Below are 18,058 nucleotides of genomic sequence, written 5' to 3'. Positions count from 1 at the left end.
CCTTTTTAAAATTGCATTTTAGCTTGATTTTCTTTTAAATGTTTGTATGTGTTATTTTGTATTTATTGATTTTATCATGTGAAGCACTTTGTAACCCTGGTCTGTGAAAAGTGCTATATAAATAAAGTTTACTTACTTATTTGTCTTTAATTGCAGTGGGTGGTACCCTGTGAAGTATGCACGTGGGAAACCCACTTTTGTAACTCTTGTGATTAGTTTTATGCTCCTTTTGGCACTATTTGAGGCAGCGCTGGGAAATCCCTTTGTCAGCGACCCAGGACGTCCCATTGTTTACAGCCGGGATCAGCTGCTTGGACTAAGAGACTCTATGTACAGTGGGCCGGGTCCCCGCTATGCTGAGCACCAGGATATACCTGCAGACATACGGAGGAGACGGACAGGCTGCAGGGGTGGACGGACGAAGCAGAGAAGGACTCATATTCCGTCTGTGGTCATGGGGAATGTAAGATCTCTCCGCAACAAGACCAAGGAGGTAGCAGCGCTAACCCGTTTCCAGAGGCTGTATAAGGGCTGCAGTCTCATGTGCTTCACAGAGTCGTGGTTGGATGAACATGTACCGGACTCTTATTAACATGGACGGCTTTACACTCATCCAGGAGACAGGACAGGACGTTGGCAGAGAGCAGAAAAAAAAGAGGAGGAGGGCTCGCCATTTATATGAGAGAGATGGTGCAGCGCAGCTCATGTTCACGTGAAAGATCAGATCTGCTCCTCGGACGTGGAGCTACTTGCGGTGAGCATGAGGCCGTACTATCTCCCATGGGAGTTTGGAAGTGTGATTACGCTCTGCGCGTATATTCCTTCCCCTGCAGACGCCGCCGCTGCCTGCGAGCGGATCCACAGTATAGTCACACGGCTGCAGACACAACACCCCCGCGCCCTCCTCCTCATCACTGTGGACTTTAACCACGCCTCCCTCTCCGCCACCCTCCCCACGTTCACCCAGTATGTCACATGTAAAACCAGAGACAAGAGAATACTGGACCTTTTTTACGCTAATGTGGAGGACACTTACACCTCCACCCTCTCCCCCTGCTGGGACGCTCGGATCAAAATCTCGTCTATCTGCTCCCCCAATACACACCCAGGGTGAGAAGAGAGCCAGTGCAGAAAAGGTCAGTGAAACTCTGGACTGAAGAGGCCACTGAGAGGCTGAGGGACTGTTTCAGAACCACAGACTGCAGCATGTTTCAAAACTTTCACGGTAAAGACATCAACGGCCTGACCCAGTGTGTCACTGACTACATGAACTTCTGTGTGGAGAGCACTGTGCCCACCCGGAGGGTACGGTGCTTTCCCAACAACCACCCTGGGTGACCCTCGAGCTGAAGGTCCTGATGAACCAGAAGAAGAGGGCTTTCAACTCGGGAGACAGAGAGGAGCAGCGTAGAGCCCAACAGGAGCTCCAGTGGAAGATCTGTGACGCCAAGAAGGAGTATGGAAGGAAGATGGAGGAGCAGCTGGCCCAGAACAACGTCAGGGATGTGTGGAGATGCCTCAAGACCGCCTCCGGATTTGGGTAGGGTGCCAGCAGGACTGCAGAGGGAGATTCTCAGTTTGCAGAGGAGCTAAACAGCTACTTTAACCGTTTTGGCTCCTCCATACCTGCTCCCCTGCCTGCTCCCGGCTCTCCACACGTCTCCAGCAGCCAGCCCTCCAGTCCCTCTGAGCCCCCACCTTCTTCCCCCCTGGACTTTGTCCCTCCTCTCCCTGGACTGTATTCAGCACCAGACCACCTCAGCTCCCCCCTCCCTCCCACCTCACTCTAACTCCGACCAAGGTGAGAGGTCAGCTCCTGCGGCTGAAGCAGAGGAAAGCAGCAGGACCTGATGGGATCTTCCTGAAGCTGCTGAGGACCTGTGCAGATGAGCTCTGTGAGGTCCTCAGCCACATCTTCAACAAGAGCCTCAGCCTGGGGGAGGTCCCCACCCTGTGGAAGACCTCCTGTGTGGTCCTGGTTCCCAAAACACTGCACGCCAAGGAACCGGCCCACTACAGACCAATTGCCCTGACCTCCCACCTCATGAAGACCATGGAACGGCTCATCCTGTCTCACCTTCGCACCGTGGTGAGCAACATCCTGGACCCACTGCAGTTCGCCTACAGGCCCAACATTGGGGTAGATGATGCTGTCATCTACTTACTGCTACGAGTGCTCACCCACCTGGAGACCGACGGGAGCGCTGTGAGAGTCATGTTCTTTGATTTCTCCAGCGCTTTCAACACCATCAGACCGGTGCTGCTGCGAGGGAAGCTGGAGGACGCAGGTGTGGATGGACATCTTGCCGCCTGGACCATCAATTACCTCACTGACCGCCCGCAGTACATGCAGCTGTGAGGCTGTCAGTCTGAGGTGGTAAGGTGCAGTACCGGGGCCCCCCAGGGCACCGTCCTCTCGCCTTTCCTCTTCATCCTCTACACGTCGGACTTCACCTACAACACAGACAGCTGCCATCTCCAGAAATTCTCTGGTGACTCCACCATTGTGGGTCGTGTGTCTGAGGAAAACGAGCTGGAGTACCGTTCAGTCATCACAGACTTTGTGGACTGGTGTGAGCGCAACCACTTGTGTCTCAACACCAGTAAGACGAAGGAGATGGTGATCGACTTCAGGAGGAAACCACCACCTCACCCACCGGTGAACATTCAGGGGGAGGACATAAAGACTGTGGACAGTTTCAAATACCTCGGTGTTTTCCTCAACAACAAACTGGACTGGACTCACAACACTGACGCCCTATACAAAAAAGGACAGCATCGCCTCCACCTCCTGAGGACACTGAGATCCTTTGGAGTGAGCAGGCCTCTGCTTAAGACCTTCTATGACTCTGTTGTAGCCTCTGCTCTCCTCTATGCTGCAGGAAGTCCAGCTCTGTCCTGGGCTGTCCTCTAGACTCTCTGGAGGAGGTGGCTGAGAGGAGCAGCTCGTTCAGTGACAGACTGAGGCACCCTCAGTGCAAGAAGGAACGATACTGCAGGTCGTTCCTCCCTGCTGCTGTCAGACTGTACAATAACAGTGTGAAATAACCACATGCAATAATATGTCCACAAATCAAATCAATTTTATTTATATAGCGCCAAATCACAACAAACAGTTGCCCCAAGGCGCTTTATATTGTAAGGCAAGGCCATACAATAATTACGGAAAAACCCCAACGGTCAAAACGACCCCCTGTGAGCAAGCACTTGGCGACAGTGGGAAGGAAAAACTCCCTTTTAACAGGAAGAAACCTCCAGCAGAACCAGGCTCAGGGAGGGGCAGTCTTCTGCTGGGACTGGTTGGGGCTGAGGAAGAGAACCAGGAAAAAGACATGCTGTGAAGGGGAGCAGAGATCGATCACTAATGATTAAATGCAGAGTGGTGCATACAGAGCAAAAAGAGAAAGAAACACTCAGTGCATCATGGGAACCCCCCAGCAGTCTAAGTCTATAGCAGCATAACTAAGGGATGGCTCAGAGTCACGTGATCCAGCCCTAACTATAAGCTCCTTCTAGTCCCTGTCAGTACTCTAGCTGCAGCATTTTGAATTAACTGAAAGCTTTTCAGGGAACTTTTAGGACAACCTGATAATAATGAATTACAATAGTTCAGCCTAGAGGAAATAAATGCATGAATAAGTTTTTCAGCATCACTCTGAGACAAGACCTTTCTAATTTTAGAGATATTGCGCAAATGAAAAAAGCAGTCCTACATATTTGTTTAATATGCGCATTGAAGGACATGACCTGATCACAAATGACTCCAAGATTTCTCACAGTATTACTAGAGGTCAGGGTAATGCCATCCAGAGTAAGGATCTGGTTAGACACCATGTTTCTAAGATTTGTGGGGCCAAGTACAATAACTTCAGTTTTATCTGAGTTTAAAAGCAGAAAATTAGAGGTCATCCATGTCTTTATGTCTGTAAGACAATCCTGCAGTTTAGCTAATTGGTGTGTGTCCTCTGGCTTCATGGATAGATAAAGCTGGGTATCATCTGCGTAACAATGAAAATTTAAGCAATGCCGTCTAATAATACTGCCTAAGGGAAACATGTATAAAGTGAATAAAATTGGTCCTAGCACAGAACCTTGTGGAACTCCATAATTAACCTTAGTCTGTGAAGAAGATTCCCCATTTACATGAACAAATTGTAATCTATTAGATAAATATGATTCAAACCACTGCAGTGCAGTGCCTTTAATACCTATGGCATGCTCTAATCTCTGTAATAAAATTTTATGGTCAACAGTATCAAAAGCAGCACTGAGGTCTAACAGAACAAGCACAGAGATGAGTCCACTGTCTGAGGCCATAAGAAGATCATTTGTAACCTTCACTAATGCTGTTTCTGTACTATGATGAATTCTAAAACCTGACTGAAACTCTTCAAATAGACCATTCCTCTGCAGATGATCAGTTAGCTGTTTTACAACTACCCTTTCAAGAATTTCTGAGAGAAAAGGAAGGCTGGAGATTGGCCTATAATTAGCTAAGATAGCTGGGTCAAGTGATGGCTTTTTAAGTAATGGTTTAATTACTGCCACCTTAAAAGCCTGTGGTACATAGCCAACTAATAAAGATAGATTGATCATATTTAAGATCGAAGCATTAATTAATGGTAGGGCTTCCTTGAGCAGCCTGGTAGGAATGGGGTCTAATAGACATGATGATGGTTTGGAGGAAGTAACTAATGAAAATAACTCAGAACAATCGGAGAGAAAGAGTCTAACCAAATACCGGCAGCACTGAAAGCAGCCAAAGATAACGATACGTCTTTGGGATGGTTATGAGTAATTTTTTCTCTAATAGTTAAAATTTTATTAGCAAAGAAAGTCATGAAGTCATTACTAGTTAAAGTTAAAGGAATACTCGGCTCAATAGAGCTCTGACTCTTTGTCAGCCTGGCTACAGTGCTGAAAAGAAACCTGGGGTTGTTCTTATTTTCTTCAATTAGTGATGAGTAGTAAGATGTCCTAGCTTTACGGAGGGCTTTTTTATAGAGCAACAGACTCTTTTTCCAGGCTAAGTGAAGATCTTCTAAATTAGTGAGACGCCATTTCCTCTCCAACTTACGGGTTATCTGCTTTAAGCTGCGAGTTTGTGAGTTATACCATGGAGTCAGGCACTTCTGATTTAAAGCTCTCTTTTTCAGAGGAGCTACAGCATCCAAAGTTGTCTTCAATGAGGATGTAAAACTATTGACGAGATACTCCATCTCACTTACAGAATTTAGGTAGCTACTCTGCCCTGTGTTGGTATATAGCATTAGAGAACATAAAGAAGGAATCATATCCTTAAAGCTAGTTACAGCGCTTTCTGAAAGACTTCTAGTGTAATGAAACTTATTCCCCACTGCTGGGTAGTCCATCAGAGTAAATGTAAATGTTATTAAGAAATGATCAGACAGAAGGGAGTTTTCAGGGAATACTGTTAAGTCTTCAATTTCCATACCATAAGTCAGAACAAGATCTAAGATATGATTAAAGTGGTGGGTGGACTCATTTACATTTTGAGCAAAGCCAATTGAGTCTAATAATAGATTAAATGCAGTGTTGAGGCTGTCATTCTCAGCATCTGTGTGGATGTTAAAATCGCCCACTATAATTATCTTATCTGAGCTAAGCACTAAGTCAGACAAAAGGTCTGAAAATTCACAGAGAAACTCACAGTAATGACCAGGTGGATGATAGATAATAAATAAAACTGGTTTTTGGGACTTCCAATTTGGATGGACAAGACTAAGAGTCAAGCTTTCAGAGATCTAATGTTTAATAGACCACATTTAACTGTTTTAGTCTGTGGTGCAGTTGAAGGTGTTATATTATTTTTTCTTTTTGAATTTTTATGCTTAAATAGATTTTTACTGGTTATTGGTGGTCTGGGAGCAGGCACCGTCTCTACGGGGATGGGGTAATGAGGGGATGGCAGGGGGAGAGAAGCTGCAGAGAGGTGTGTAAGACTACAACTCTGCTTCCTGGTCCCAACCCAGGATAGTCACGGTTTGGAGGATTTAAGAAAATTGGCCAGATGTCTAGAAATGAGAGCTGCTCCATCCAAAGTGGGATGGATGCCGTCTCTCCTAACAAGACCAGGTTTTCCCCAGAAGCTTTGCCAATTATCTATGAAGCCCACCTCATTTTTTGGACACCACTCAGACAGCCAGCAATTCAAGGAGAACATGCGGCTAAACGTGTCACTCCCGGTCCAATTGGGGAGGGGCCCAGAGAAAACTACAGAGTCCGACATTGTTTTTGCAAAGTTACACACGGATTCAATGTTAATTTTAGTGACCTCCGATTGGCGTAACCGGGTGTCATTACTGCCGACGTGAATTACAATCTTACCACATTTACGCTTAGCCTTAGCCAGCAGTATCAAATTTCCTTCAATGTCACCTGCTCTGGCCCCCGGAAGACAATTGACTATGGTTGCTGGTGTCGCTAACTTCACATTTCTCAAAACAGAGTCGCCAATAACCAGAGTTTGATCCTCGGCGGGTGTGTCGCCAAGTGGGGAAAAACGGTTAGAAATGTGAACGGGTTGGCGGTGTACACGGGGCTTCTGTTTAGGGCTACGCTTCCTCCTCACAGTCACCCAGTCGGCCTGCTTTCCCGGCTGCTCGGGATCTGCTGGAAGGGAACTAACGGCGTCTAAGCTACCTTGGTCCGCACCGACTACAGGGGCCTGGCTAGCTGTAGGATTTTCCACGGTGCGGAGCTGAGTTTCCAATTCGCCCAGCCTGGCCTCCAGAGCTACTAACAAGCTACACTTATTACAAGTATCGTTACTGCTAAAGGAGGCCGAGGAATAACTAAACATTTCACACCCAGAGCAGAAAAGTGGGGGAGAGACAGGAGAAGCCGCCATGCTAAATCGGCTAAGAGCTAGTAGCTGCGCTAAGCTAGCGGATTCCTAAAAACACGCAAAGTAAATAATGTGTAAATAATTTAGAGGTGATTCAGCAGAGGGAGTGCTTTAGTTAAGGCACGTAAAGATTACACTGTGAAACAAATTGTTATCTAGGTAACTAGATCAATCTAACTGCGCAGATTAAACAGCTAACAGATACAGCAAAACACCGCTGTTCTCCGGAACAGGAAGTGATACAATACCGCAGTGAGAGCCAACCACCAGTAGAGGCAAGCCAATATGTCCACAAATCACGTGCAATATTATTAATATGTCCATAAATCATGTGCAATAACAACTCATTTACAAATCCCTGCACTAATGTCACCTTGCTACATCTAAATTCTACTTCACATATTGTAAATAAGATGGTCCTATCTATTTTTCAATCCCAATCATGTTTATATATATATATATATATATATACACATATATATATATATATATATATATATATATACACATATATATATATATATATATATATATATATATATACACACATATATATATATACACACACACACACACACACACTATTTCTTCCTCATTTTCTTATTTTATTGTACTGTTACAAGTATTATTATTATTATTATTGCTTATCCTTGCACATGTTGTTTGATGAACATTTTCTTGCACCCATCTTGGGTTTTTTTTTTTTTTTAAGAGCTGAAGTAACGTGAATTTCTCCTCTGTGACATCAATAAAGTCTTATCTTATCTTATAGTGGGAACAGGAATGGAGCAGAAATAGTGGGGCCCCTGTGGGTCCCATGGTACTCTCCAATGTGTCTGAAACACCAGACCCCAAACTCACAAAATGTGGTCTTGATGTGAGATAGTAAATAAGCCAAGAACTTAAGTTCAATCTTCTCTCTCAGCAAGTAGGCATGAACCTGGTACAGCACACAGACCACAGCGTCCTGCACGCCCATATGTTCCTGGTATGCAAACTGAAGAGAATCTAATTCCTGTGTTACCTTATGTAATGCAGGAGAAGCCTTTCCAGGGATTTCATAATGTGTGATGTCAATGCTACTGGCCTGTTGTCTTTTATCTCCACTGGACGCCTGATTTTGGGCATTGGTACAAGACGAGATGTTTTCCAACTCACCAGGACTCTCTCCATCTGCAGACTCAGATTCAAGAGCCTCTGTAGAGGTTCGGCTAATTGAGCTGCAGTCCAACATTCTTGAACATACCCCATCTGAACCCACTGCTTTCCCTGAACGCAGCCTTTTGAGCTCTGCCCTCACCTCATCTGTTGTCAAAGACAAGGGGGTTAGCAGAAGCTGGCCAGGTGCACAGGGGATGTCTGAGGAGGTGGGGGGGGGGGGGGTGGCTGAGGCTGTCCCAGACGAAGCAGGACTAACTCCAGCTGCCATATCAAACCTCTTAAAAACCTGCTTAAAGTCACTGGCTTTATCCACATTCCCTATATAAATGAAAATAAACTGAAATGAAATTGAAATCCCCCTCCGTAGCCCAGCTTTTCCTTATGGCCAGGAATGTTCCTCATCCCTTTCCACACTTAATTTATGTTATTCTGCCGCAGGTTTCTTTTCATCTGATTTTTATAATTCAGCTTCGCCTGCTTTAATCTCCTCCTCACTTTATGTTGCACAGATCTCATCTCCTTGTCTTCATCCTTAAAGGCTTGCTTTTTCTGATTCAGTAGCTAACTTCTTGACGTCACTAGTTATCCATGGTTTATTATGGGAAAAGCAGCACACAGTATTTACAGGTGGTTAATGGCCATGTCATTTCCCTCTGACTCCAACAGCACGTCCCACTCTGCATGCAAAACGCTCCCTCAGACCAGAGGGTCACCCCTTTGAGTCTGACCTGCTTGAGGTTTCTTCCTCAAATCATCAGAGGGAGTTTTTTCTTACCACCGTCGCCTATGTGCTTGCTCTAAGGGTTGGTAAGGTTAGACCTTACTTGTGTGAAGCACCTTGAGGCAACTTTTTGTGATTTGGTGCTATATAGATGAAATGAATGAAAGGAGCGAGGTGCAGCAGGATGTGGGCTGTAAAAAAACAAACTGTGATCTGATCTACCAAGTGGTGGTAGAGGCATAGCCCTGTAAGCCTCCTGAACATTTGCACAAAACAGATCTAACACCTTATCCTGTCGTGTGGAACAGTCCACATACTGCACAAACCCAGGCAGAAGGGAGCTGAGAGTGACAGGATTAAAATCCCACACCTCTGCCATAAGTGCCTCTGGATGCTCAGTCTGAAGTCCAGCGACAGTCCCATGGATGATGTCACACTTACTGCTGGTGCAAAGTAAGCAGTAATGGCGATCACGTGTGAGAACTCGCTCGGCATATAATATGGTCTCGGACCGACAGCCAGCAGTTCTATATCCTGTGTCGAGAGTTCCACCATCTGGTCTGTTGTTGACATACAGAATCAGTGTCTCCCCCCGGTTACTCTTTTTACTCGCTGCTGCATCTGTGTCAGCTCGCACAGCCAAGAAGCCAGGTGCATCTGCGTGAGTCCGGCATGTTGTTATTTAGCCAGGTCTCAATGAAACACATCAGCCTACACTCCCGGTACTGTCGCTGGTTGCTCACAAGTACCTCTGACTCATGACACTTATTGGGCAGTGAGTTAACATTCCTCGTCAGGACCGAAGGTTGCATCTCCACTTCCTAGCCCTTAGGTTAACCCTTGCGCTGCATCCGCAGTACGGCGGGTGTGATGAAACACCGACAGGAGCCAGTAGGAGGCCTAAAATCAATAGTTACCTAAATTTCAGATAGAACTTTGAGTATATATACACCGCAAAGACTGATAAACAAGGCATGGAAGCCAGTTCCAAAATGCCACAACGATGATAGTGGGCAGAAAAAATTATTGATCTATCCTAAAGTTACAAAAGCTTTCAGTAAGTTATTAATGTCAAACTGTAGGTCCTGTGCATCACAGATCTTCAACTGCTTTTCCGGGATCAGGTCATGAGGGCAAGAGCTCCAGCAGGGGACCCCAGACTTCCCTTTCCCAGGCCACATTGACAACCTCCAACTGGAGGATCCCGAGGCGTTCCCAGGCCAGTGTGGAGATATAATCTCTCCACCTAGTCCTGGGTCTTCCCCGGGGTCTCTTCCCAGATGGATGTGCCTGGAACACCTCCCTAGGGAGGCCCCAAACCACAGCAGCTGGCTCCTTTCAACGTGAAAGAGCAGCGACTCTACTCCGAGCCCCTCACGAATGACTGAGCTTCTCACTTTATCTCTAAGGCCCTGTGCTTCTACAAATAATACATCATCTCTTAACTGTTTAAGACATGAAGGGAGAGGTCATTATTCATTGGAGGGGGTGGGAATTGTGGACTGGTTTCAAATCATGACATTTGGGGGGGAATTGATTTCACAGAATTTAAGGGTGGGGGGTGATTTCAAATCTGGAGAAATTTTAGTTGAAGCCCCTCCAGAATTCACCAGATACAAGCTTTCAAAGTCTAAAAAAAAAAAATGTTCTATTGGAGTATATTGTTTCAAACATCAGATTTTGGGCAGATGTAAGAGAGGGTAACACTGAGCTTCGGAGGGGGGTGGGGGGTGCTGATTATGATTTGTTCCGACTGGGGGCCTTGGATTTTAACGCACAGCATTTTTGGGGGGTTGCATTCCAATTCAATGGTCTTCGGCAAGAAGGCCTTTTGCACCACTTATCTTGCGACTCTTATTTTTAAACCTTTTTTAACGTTTCTGCTTAAATCTCACAAGTATTTGTTGTCCACAAATATAATATACATCTACGTGTACAAGCAGAAAAAAAATATTCAAATCAAACCGTGATTTATAAATAAAAAGTACATTGCATTTCAAATTATTTCATATTGGAATTATAAAATGAGTAATTAAAAAGTCTGTTTTCTCAAAGAAATATAATGCAGCACTTTGTAATAAACAAATACCAAATTATCTCACATGTGCTTCAGCTGTGCATCAAAATGATCTAAATCTAACATTCAAATAAACTGTGAACATTTTTCTCATGGAAAAGATGCTACATCTTCTATTGTACCTGAGCCACATGATAGAAATACTTTTTTATGCAGTCTTTATCAGAAAGATTATAATCTGAAATTCCCCTTAACCCTAACGCCTGACAGGAACTAACATGTATGATTTACAAACATTTTTGACCGTTAAACTTTATTCACTTTACCAGCAAAAAAATGTTAGCGGACTGAAAGTTAGCGGAACTAAATTTAGCAGAAGCTAATTGGTCTGCTGATGGTTTTCAAAGTTAGCTGAAAAGCTAATCCACTAATGAAAAAGTTAGCTTCACGGATTAGCGGTTAGCAGAACTGTGCCCACCACTGTGTGTGTGTATATATATATATATATATATATAAAAACACACTAGCTGAGTTACCCATTCTACGCACAGGTAATAGAGAAGAATTTTATCCATGTCACTGTATATATCATGTGAAGTTAGTTAAGGTGTAGTAAGATGCATTGCATTGTGTACATGTTATCATTAATTTCCATAAAGCAATTTGTGACATTCATGAGACTCAAGTGAATGACGACACAAAAGTTGATTGCAATTAAAGTGCACCCTAGCCAGCCGCTACTATGTAGCAAGTAAAGTGTGATGCTGCTATTTGACCTGAGTACAATGTGAACTGTGAAAATAAGGGCTCCAGTGAGCTGATCGTGATCTAATAGATAAGGCTGACTGTGTGTGTGTGTGTGTGTGTGTGTGTGTGTGTGTGTGTGTGTGTGTGTGTGTGTGTGTGTGTGTGTGTGTGTGTGTGTGTGTGTTTGCACACGTATGCTTTCAACCTAAGGGCCCCAGTGACCTCAATGTCAATTTAATTAGCTTATAATGTGCCAAATCACAGCAAAACCCATCTCAAGGTGCCTTACATAAAACAATTCAACATAAAATTTAAATAAATAATTAAAAATGAATTTAAAAAAATTTCAAATACATAATTAAAAACAGAAGTAAAAGAATAAAACAGATAAAAAATAAAAACTATTCATAAGAAAGAGGGGAAAAAAAATAGGTTTTCAGTCTTGACTTAAAAATGTCCACGGACTCAGACTGCCTCACGGTCGCAGGAAGACTGTTCCACAGACCGGGTGCACGATGCAAAAAGGCTCTCTGACCTGCTGACTTCTTCTTCACCCTGGGAACACAGAGAAGTCCCGCATCCTGTGACCGCAAATCCCAGACCGGCATGTAAAATTCCACCAGCTCAGCCAGATAAGATGGTGCCAGTCCATGAACAAACTTATAAGTCAATAACAAAACCTTAAAATCTGCTCTCACAGAGACAAGGAGCCAGTGCAAAGATGCCAAAATGGGTGTGATATGTTCAGACCTTCTACTACGTGTCAAAAATATGGCGGTAGCGTTCTGAACCAGCTGAAGACCCCTGACGCTGGACTGCGGTAACCCTGAAAATAGAACATTACGGACTTCCGGGTCAGGGTTGAACATGGCGACATCATAGGAAAGCAGCTCCCCGATAAAAGCTGAGAAAATGCCCCATATGCACAAAACCTGAGATAAATGCAGAGGACTTGAAGATAATACTTGAAGATAATTTGGGAACACCAAACTACGCAGAGACGAAGACCACAAGCAAGTTAAGCTAACGTCGGAGCTAACGCTAACGGGGGAGCTACCACCTGAGAAAGAGCAAGTACCGGAGAAAATGTCAGATTTGGACGTGATTTTGCGGGAGATAAGAGAGTTCAGACGTGAGACAACAGAGGGTCTTACCGGCATCAGGGAAGACCTTAAACTGACGAATGGCAGGACTGACGAAGCGGAAAAAAGAAGTGGGGACACGTGTATTAAGCATTGAGGAAGTAACATGTGAGCTCATCAAACTTCACAGAAAGCTGGAGGAGAGACAAATCGATCAAGAAGGGAGGGCGCATGGAGTCAAAGAAGGGGCTGAAAATGGAGCAGAGTCAATGAGTGCTTTTGTGGAGCAGCTATTGAGAGAAAAGCTTGACCTGCCGCTCACATATCAGCTCAGTGTGGAGAGAGCCCACAGATCGCTGGGACCCCGCCCACCCAATGACGCACCACCAAGATCGATAGTAGTGAAATTTTCAAGCCACAAGTGCAAAGAGGACATCATCAAAAAGGCTTGGGAGAAGAAAGGTTTTCTCTTAGAAGGACAAAGAGTGTATGTTGATCACGATGACACACCTGAAGTGATGAAGAAAAGAAAGGAATATGCAGAGGCAAAGAGAGTTTTAAGAGAGAATAAAATCAGGTTCCAGACACCCTTTCCGGCAAAGTTTCATGTTTTCTACGAGGGAGAAACTCACTTGTACAACTCCGCAGCAGAGGCGACCAAAGACATGGTGAACAGAGGTTTTTCGGTACACGTTGTCAAACCAGCAGAAGACCGAATGGAGAAGATTCAGCGACGAATGTGGCACTCATTTCACAGAGCAGGCAGCCAGGACCAGACTCATTCCTCCGTACAGGGATACAAGGAGAAGCAACAGGCTTTTAGAAGAACAACAGAGGTACTCCAAGAATAAGCCTAAACAATCTCAGGTAACCAATTTTACTTCTTTGAGACTACTCAGGGAATTGATTTCTTTAAGATGAGACTGAAGGACAGGGTCGAAAAAGGTCACGAGGGCCCCCTACTAGCCAGGGGCTATCCCTCAGAGCTGGTTTTTAGCTTGGAAAGGGTTAAAGACTATATAACCTCAGGTTTGGAAGTCATCTGTGTTCTTTTTGATTTTCGTTCTACTGTTGGTTCACAAAGTATGTTTGTTTGTTGTAGCATATGGGGTGGAAATACAGATAATACACAATATTCTAAGGTAAATGACATCACAAAGTAATCTATTGAAAGTAGCCTCTTATAACGTTAATGGGCTGCGTAGCCCAATCAAAAGGAGCAAAGTAATAAATAAAATGGAAAAAAGAGGGAGCGGGAGTACTTTTCTTACAGGAGACCCATCTGACAGACAAAGAACATGAAAAGCTAAAGAGGAATGGGTACAATCAGGAGTTTTCATCATCTTATAAATCAAGCCATAGAAGAGGGGTCTCTGTACTGATTTTAAACAAAATTAGTTTTGACATGGCTAAGGTGATTAAAGACAAAGAGGGCTGGTATATTTTAGTGATTGGCAGATTGGAGGGTGAACTGGTGTCTTAACCAGAGGCTTAACCCACAACTGGACTCATCAGGGAAAGCAGAGAAGAAAAATAGTATAGGCAAAAATATCAGAAAAATTATATCACAACTGGGAATTTTGGGTATTTGGAGGGAACTTAACCCCTCTATCAGAGATTATACCTATTTCTCGGCGCCACACTCTATGTACTCTAGGATTGATTATTTTTTAATATATGCCAGGGATCGGTATAAAATAAAAAGCTGTGATTTTGGAGTGAGGGACTTCTCTGATCACTGTCCAGTATATATAAAGATAACCATGGAAAGAGAAGTGAAAAAACAATTTGGAGACTGAACTCAAGCCTGCTTATCAGTCAAATGAAAGATGAAATTGAAAAAGAGATTGGTGAATATGTTGAACAAAATGATAATGGAGAAGTATCTCCGTCAATATTGTGGGATGCATGCTAAGCGGTTATGAGAGGGAAATTGATAGCTAGATCTGCATATAGGAAAAAAATTAAACAGGAAAGACTTAAAACTTAACAAACTGATTTGAAAAGACTGGAGAAAGAACATAAAAAGTCAAATGATAGGAAGATATTGGCTGAAATCAAAAAGAAAAAAGCAGAGATCAATGACATTTTGATGCAAGAAATCCAGGAAAAAATTATATACACAAAACAGAGGTATTATGAGGCTGCGAGTAAGTGTGCAAAATTACAGGCATATAGGCTTAAAAAGCAGCAAACATTGGGAAGCATTTATAAAATACAAGACCCACAAACTAATTCTGTGGTGTACAAGACGGATCAAATTCATAAATGTTTTGAATCTTATTATGATAGACTGTATTCCCAGGCACATAATAACAATGAATCCCAAACTGATGTTTTCTTAAATGGCCTAGATCTACCACAAATAACAGAAGAACAAAATAACTCATTGATATCAGAAATAACAATGCAAGAAATAAATGCAGAAATTTCTAAACTCAAAAACAATAAAAGCCCAGGGGCTGACAGATATATATCAGAATGGTATAAAACTTTTAGAAAAACCTTGACCCCTTTATTACATAGGACTTTTAATTGGATAATAAAAGGAGGCGCTATTCCTGATTCTTGGAGGGAAGCAATCATTACCGTAATTGCAAAAGAAAGCAAGGATGCAACAGATTGTTCTAGCTATAGACCGATAAGTGTACTTAATATTGACTATAGACTATTCACAGCTATTCTAGCAAGGCGTACTGAAAAAATTCTACCAGATATTCTAAGTTTAGACCAAACAGGATTTATAAAGTGTAGACAAACTCATGACAGTATTCGCAGAACACTGCATATTATGCAACATATCACTGAAAACAAGGTACAAGCATTAATAATGGGAATGGACGCAGAAAAGGCATTCGACTCAGTAAGGTGGGAATTCCTATTTAGAGTAATGAAGACGTTTAACTTTCATGAAAATTGTATTAGGACCATCCAGATGTTATACACAAATCCCATCGCAAGGGTTAAGGTCAATGGAAGTTTGTCTAATATTATCAAATTAGAAAGAGGTTGCCGTCAGGGCTGTTCGGTAAGCCCTGCTTACAGGTGAATGACGCAACCGACAGGCGTGAAAAAACTCATGCATGCGCACGAGGGTTCAAGCTTGGCTGATGCAATTACACGTGATTCAAATCCATATCGTTTTTGAAAAAAATAAAAGGTCCGATACTTTTCTAACAGACCTCGTATATATATATATATATATATATATATATATATATATATATATATATATATATATGTGTGTGTGTATATCAGCTGATAGTAGTTGTCACCCTGTTTTTCTAGTTGCTGTTACGTGACATTTACAGTGGTCATGTCATTAATTTCCATTTCACATCTGACAGAAAAATATAAAACATTCCAACTAACAAAAGCATATGACACCAAACTGACATCATGTGCTTACAAGAGTCTAAATTCAGATTTTTAAAGCCAAGTTTGTTTGGCATCTCATACAGTCACTTGCTCAGTTCCCTGCTGTAGTTTTTGTGCCGGTGTTTCTCGTAATCAGCGCGAATAAGCTAATACTTGGTACCAATGGAAAGACTGATGTTTTGTCTACAAACAACCACAAGCTCGACCGGATCCAGCCGTCCTTGTGATCAGCAGAGGAATCAAAACATCTCGGTGTCTGCGGTGTGCGCGCTTTTTCTCATTCCTGCAAGTTTTAAAGTAACGATCTCTAAAATGTTGCAAAGGTGAGTTAGCCATTCAGTGTTTTTGTTTCTAGAGTGGGAAAATACTTACTTATTTGGGTAGAAAATGTCAGTGTGTTATGTCTTGCTGTTTATCTCTGACGTGAAAATGTGCCGGTTGTGGATCACTGAAGCAGCAGCCTCGTGTCTGTACTTGTGATCCATGTGGACTTTGGGGCTCATCTCAACATCACGAATGGACATGAATGTGGGGGCTTTTACTTTTTAACTCGGGAGAAATCTCACCTCCACACTTTATTTTTTGCTCGTAAAAACGTGTAACGGCGCCTTTCAAAACGAAGTAAATTCTCATTTAATAAGTATGATTTCTTGATCCAGAACCGGGCAAAAGTGATCCATTTCTGGAAAATGTTTGTACCACACATAATGTGGCTTCACACTCCACCCAGACTTTTTCAGCTAAATAGCATCCAAATACACAATACAACAATACACAATAAAGGACATTCAGTTGTATTATGGCTCCGTATAGCAGGACTTTAAAAAAAGGTGATCCGGAACTGGACAACCGTCTGTATTTAGTATCAGACGGGCTTTATTCTACTAAAAGTACTAAAACCAATAAATCTGTCTTGGTATTTTATATTTTTGTCCGTCTAACGCTGACGTTTGAAATGTTTTGACCTAACACTGTCCTGCCGGAAAGACGGTTTGTGTTAACGCTAATTTCTTTTGTCACAAAATAAAGACGTTTTTATCGACAAAACAGAGATGAAATAAGACGAGTTGACTTTGAAACGTTTCCGCACTCACCGACGCTTCCGCTCAAGCTAAAGGCGGCTCGGACTACCAACAAAGAACCAGCCGGTCCGGTCGGTACCGGCCCAGTCTGCCGTCCGGAATCAGCATGACGTCACAGCTGACACAAACGAGGCTAACCGTGCTAGCTAAAGCAAACTGCGCAAAAACTCTGGATCACTCAACCAAGACAACCGTGGACCGCCATCTTGCTACTCCCTTCGTATATCATAAAAGGGCGAGTTAAAATTCAGTTTATTTTGCTCCATTAGCTCAAATGCTCAGCATTAAACTAAGCCGTCCAACATAGCTGGTCTCACTACTGTCTTGTAAACTTTCTCCTTCACTCTTGCTGATATTCTTCGGTCACAAATCCCTCCTGCCACCTTTCTCCACCCACTCCACCCTGCCTGCACTCTCTTCTTCACCTCTCTACCACACTCTCCATTACTTTGAACAGTTGACCCCAAATATTTAAACTCATCTACTTTCACCACTTACTCCTTGTAACCACACTGATTCCACTGGGCTCCCTCCCACCGACACACATGTCCTCTGTCTGACTTTTATTCCCCTGCTCTCCAGAGCATATCTCCACCTTTCCAGGCTAGACTCACTACAGAACACAATGGGCCTCATTCACGAACCGTTCTTGAGAACATATTTGTTCCTAAGTCTTTACAAAGATTGTCTCATTCATGAATGTTTTTCTATCCGGGAAGCACATCCTATGAACACTTGGGAGTACTCTTACGTACATTTCAGTGCCGACATGTCACATTAGTTGCGTTGTCTCCTTATGTGAAGGTCATTAAAATACAATATTGGACATGACAATAACCTACTTAACGCACTTGTACGATATCTCCAGGTACTTACTGCGCAGAGAGAACATACCGGGAGCAGAGGGTAGCAAGTAACGGTAATTGGACTGCATTTATATAGCACTTTTCCATCTGCAGCAGAAGCTCGAACCACTTTACAATGATACCTCACATTCACCCA

At 43.2% G+C, this 18,058-nt stretch overlaps 1 protein-coding gene across 3 annotated transcripts in view; it reads right to left on the bottom strand.

Annotated features, from left to right (window-relative positions):
* zfyve27 (zinc finger, FYVE domain containing 27) overlaps positions 1–17,177 on the bottom strand; it is an 83,749-nt gene extending 66,572 nt beyond the window's left edge. For all 3 annotated transcript variants that reach the window (XM_034188326.1, XM_034188328.1, XM_034188327.1), the window contains exon 1: positions 17,069–17,177. The gene's annotated coding sequence lies outside the window, so the exon portion shown is untranslated. The remainder of the gene's footprint in view (positions 1–17,068) is intronic.
* Positions 17,178–18,058: the final 881 nt, after the last annotated feature.

The sequence above is a fragment of the Thalassophryne amazonica genome, chromosome 15, assembly GCF_902500255.1.
Source record: "Thalassophryne amazonica chromosome 15, fThaAma1.1, whole genome shotgun sequence".
NCBI classification, from domain to species: domain Eukaryota; kingdom Metazoa; phylum Chordata; class Actinopteri; order Batrachoidiformes; family Batrachoididae; genus Thalassophryne; species Thalassophryne amazonica.
Note: the sequence above shows the minus strand (reverse complement) of the source record. Positions and strands in the feature narration are given on the sequence as shown.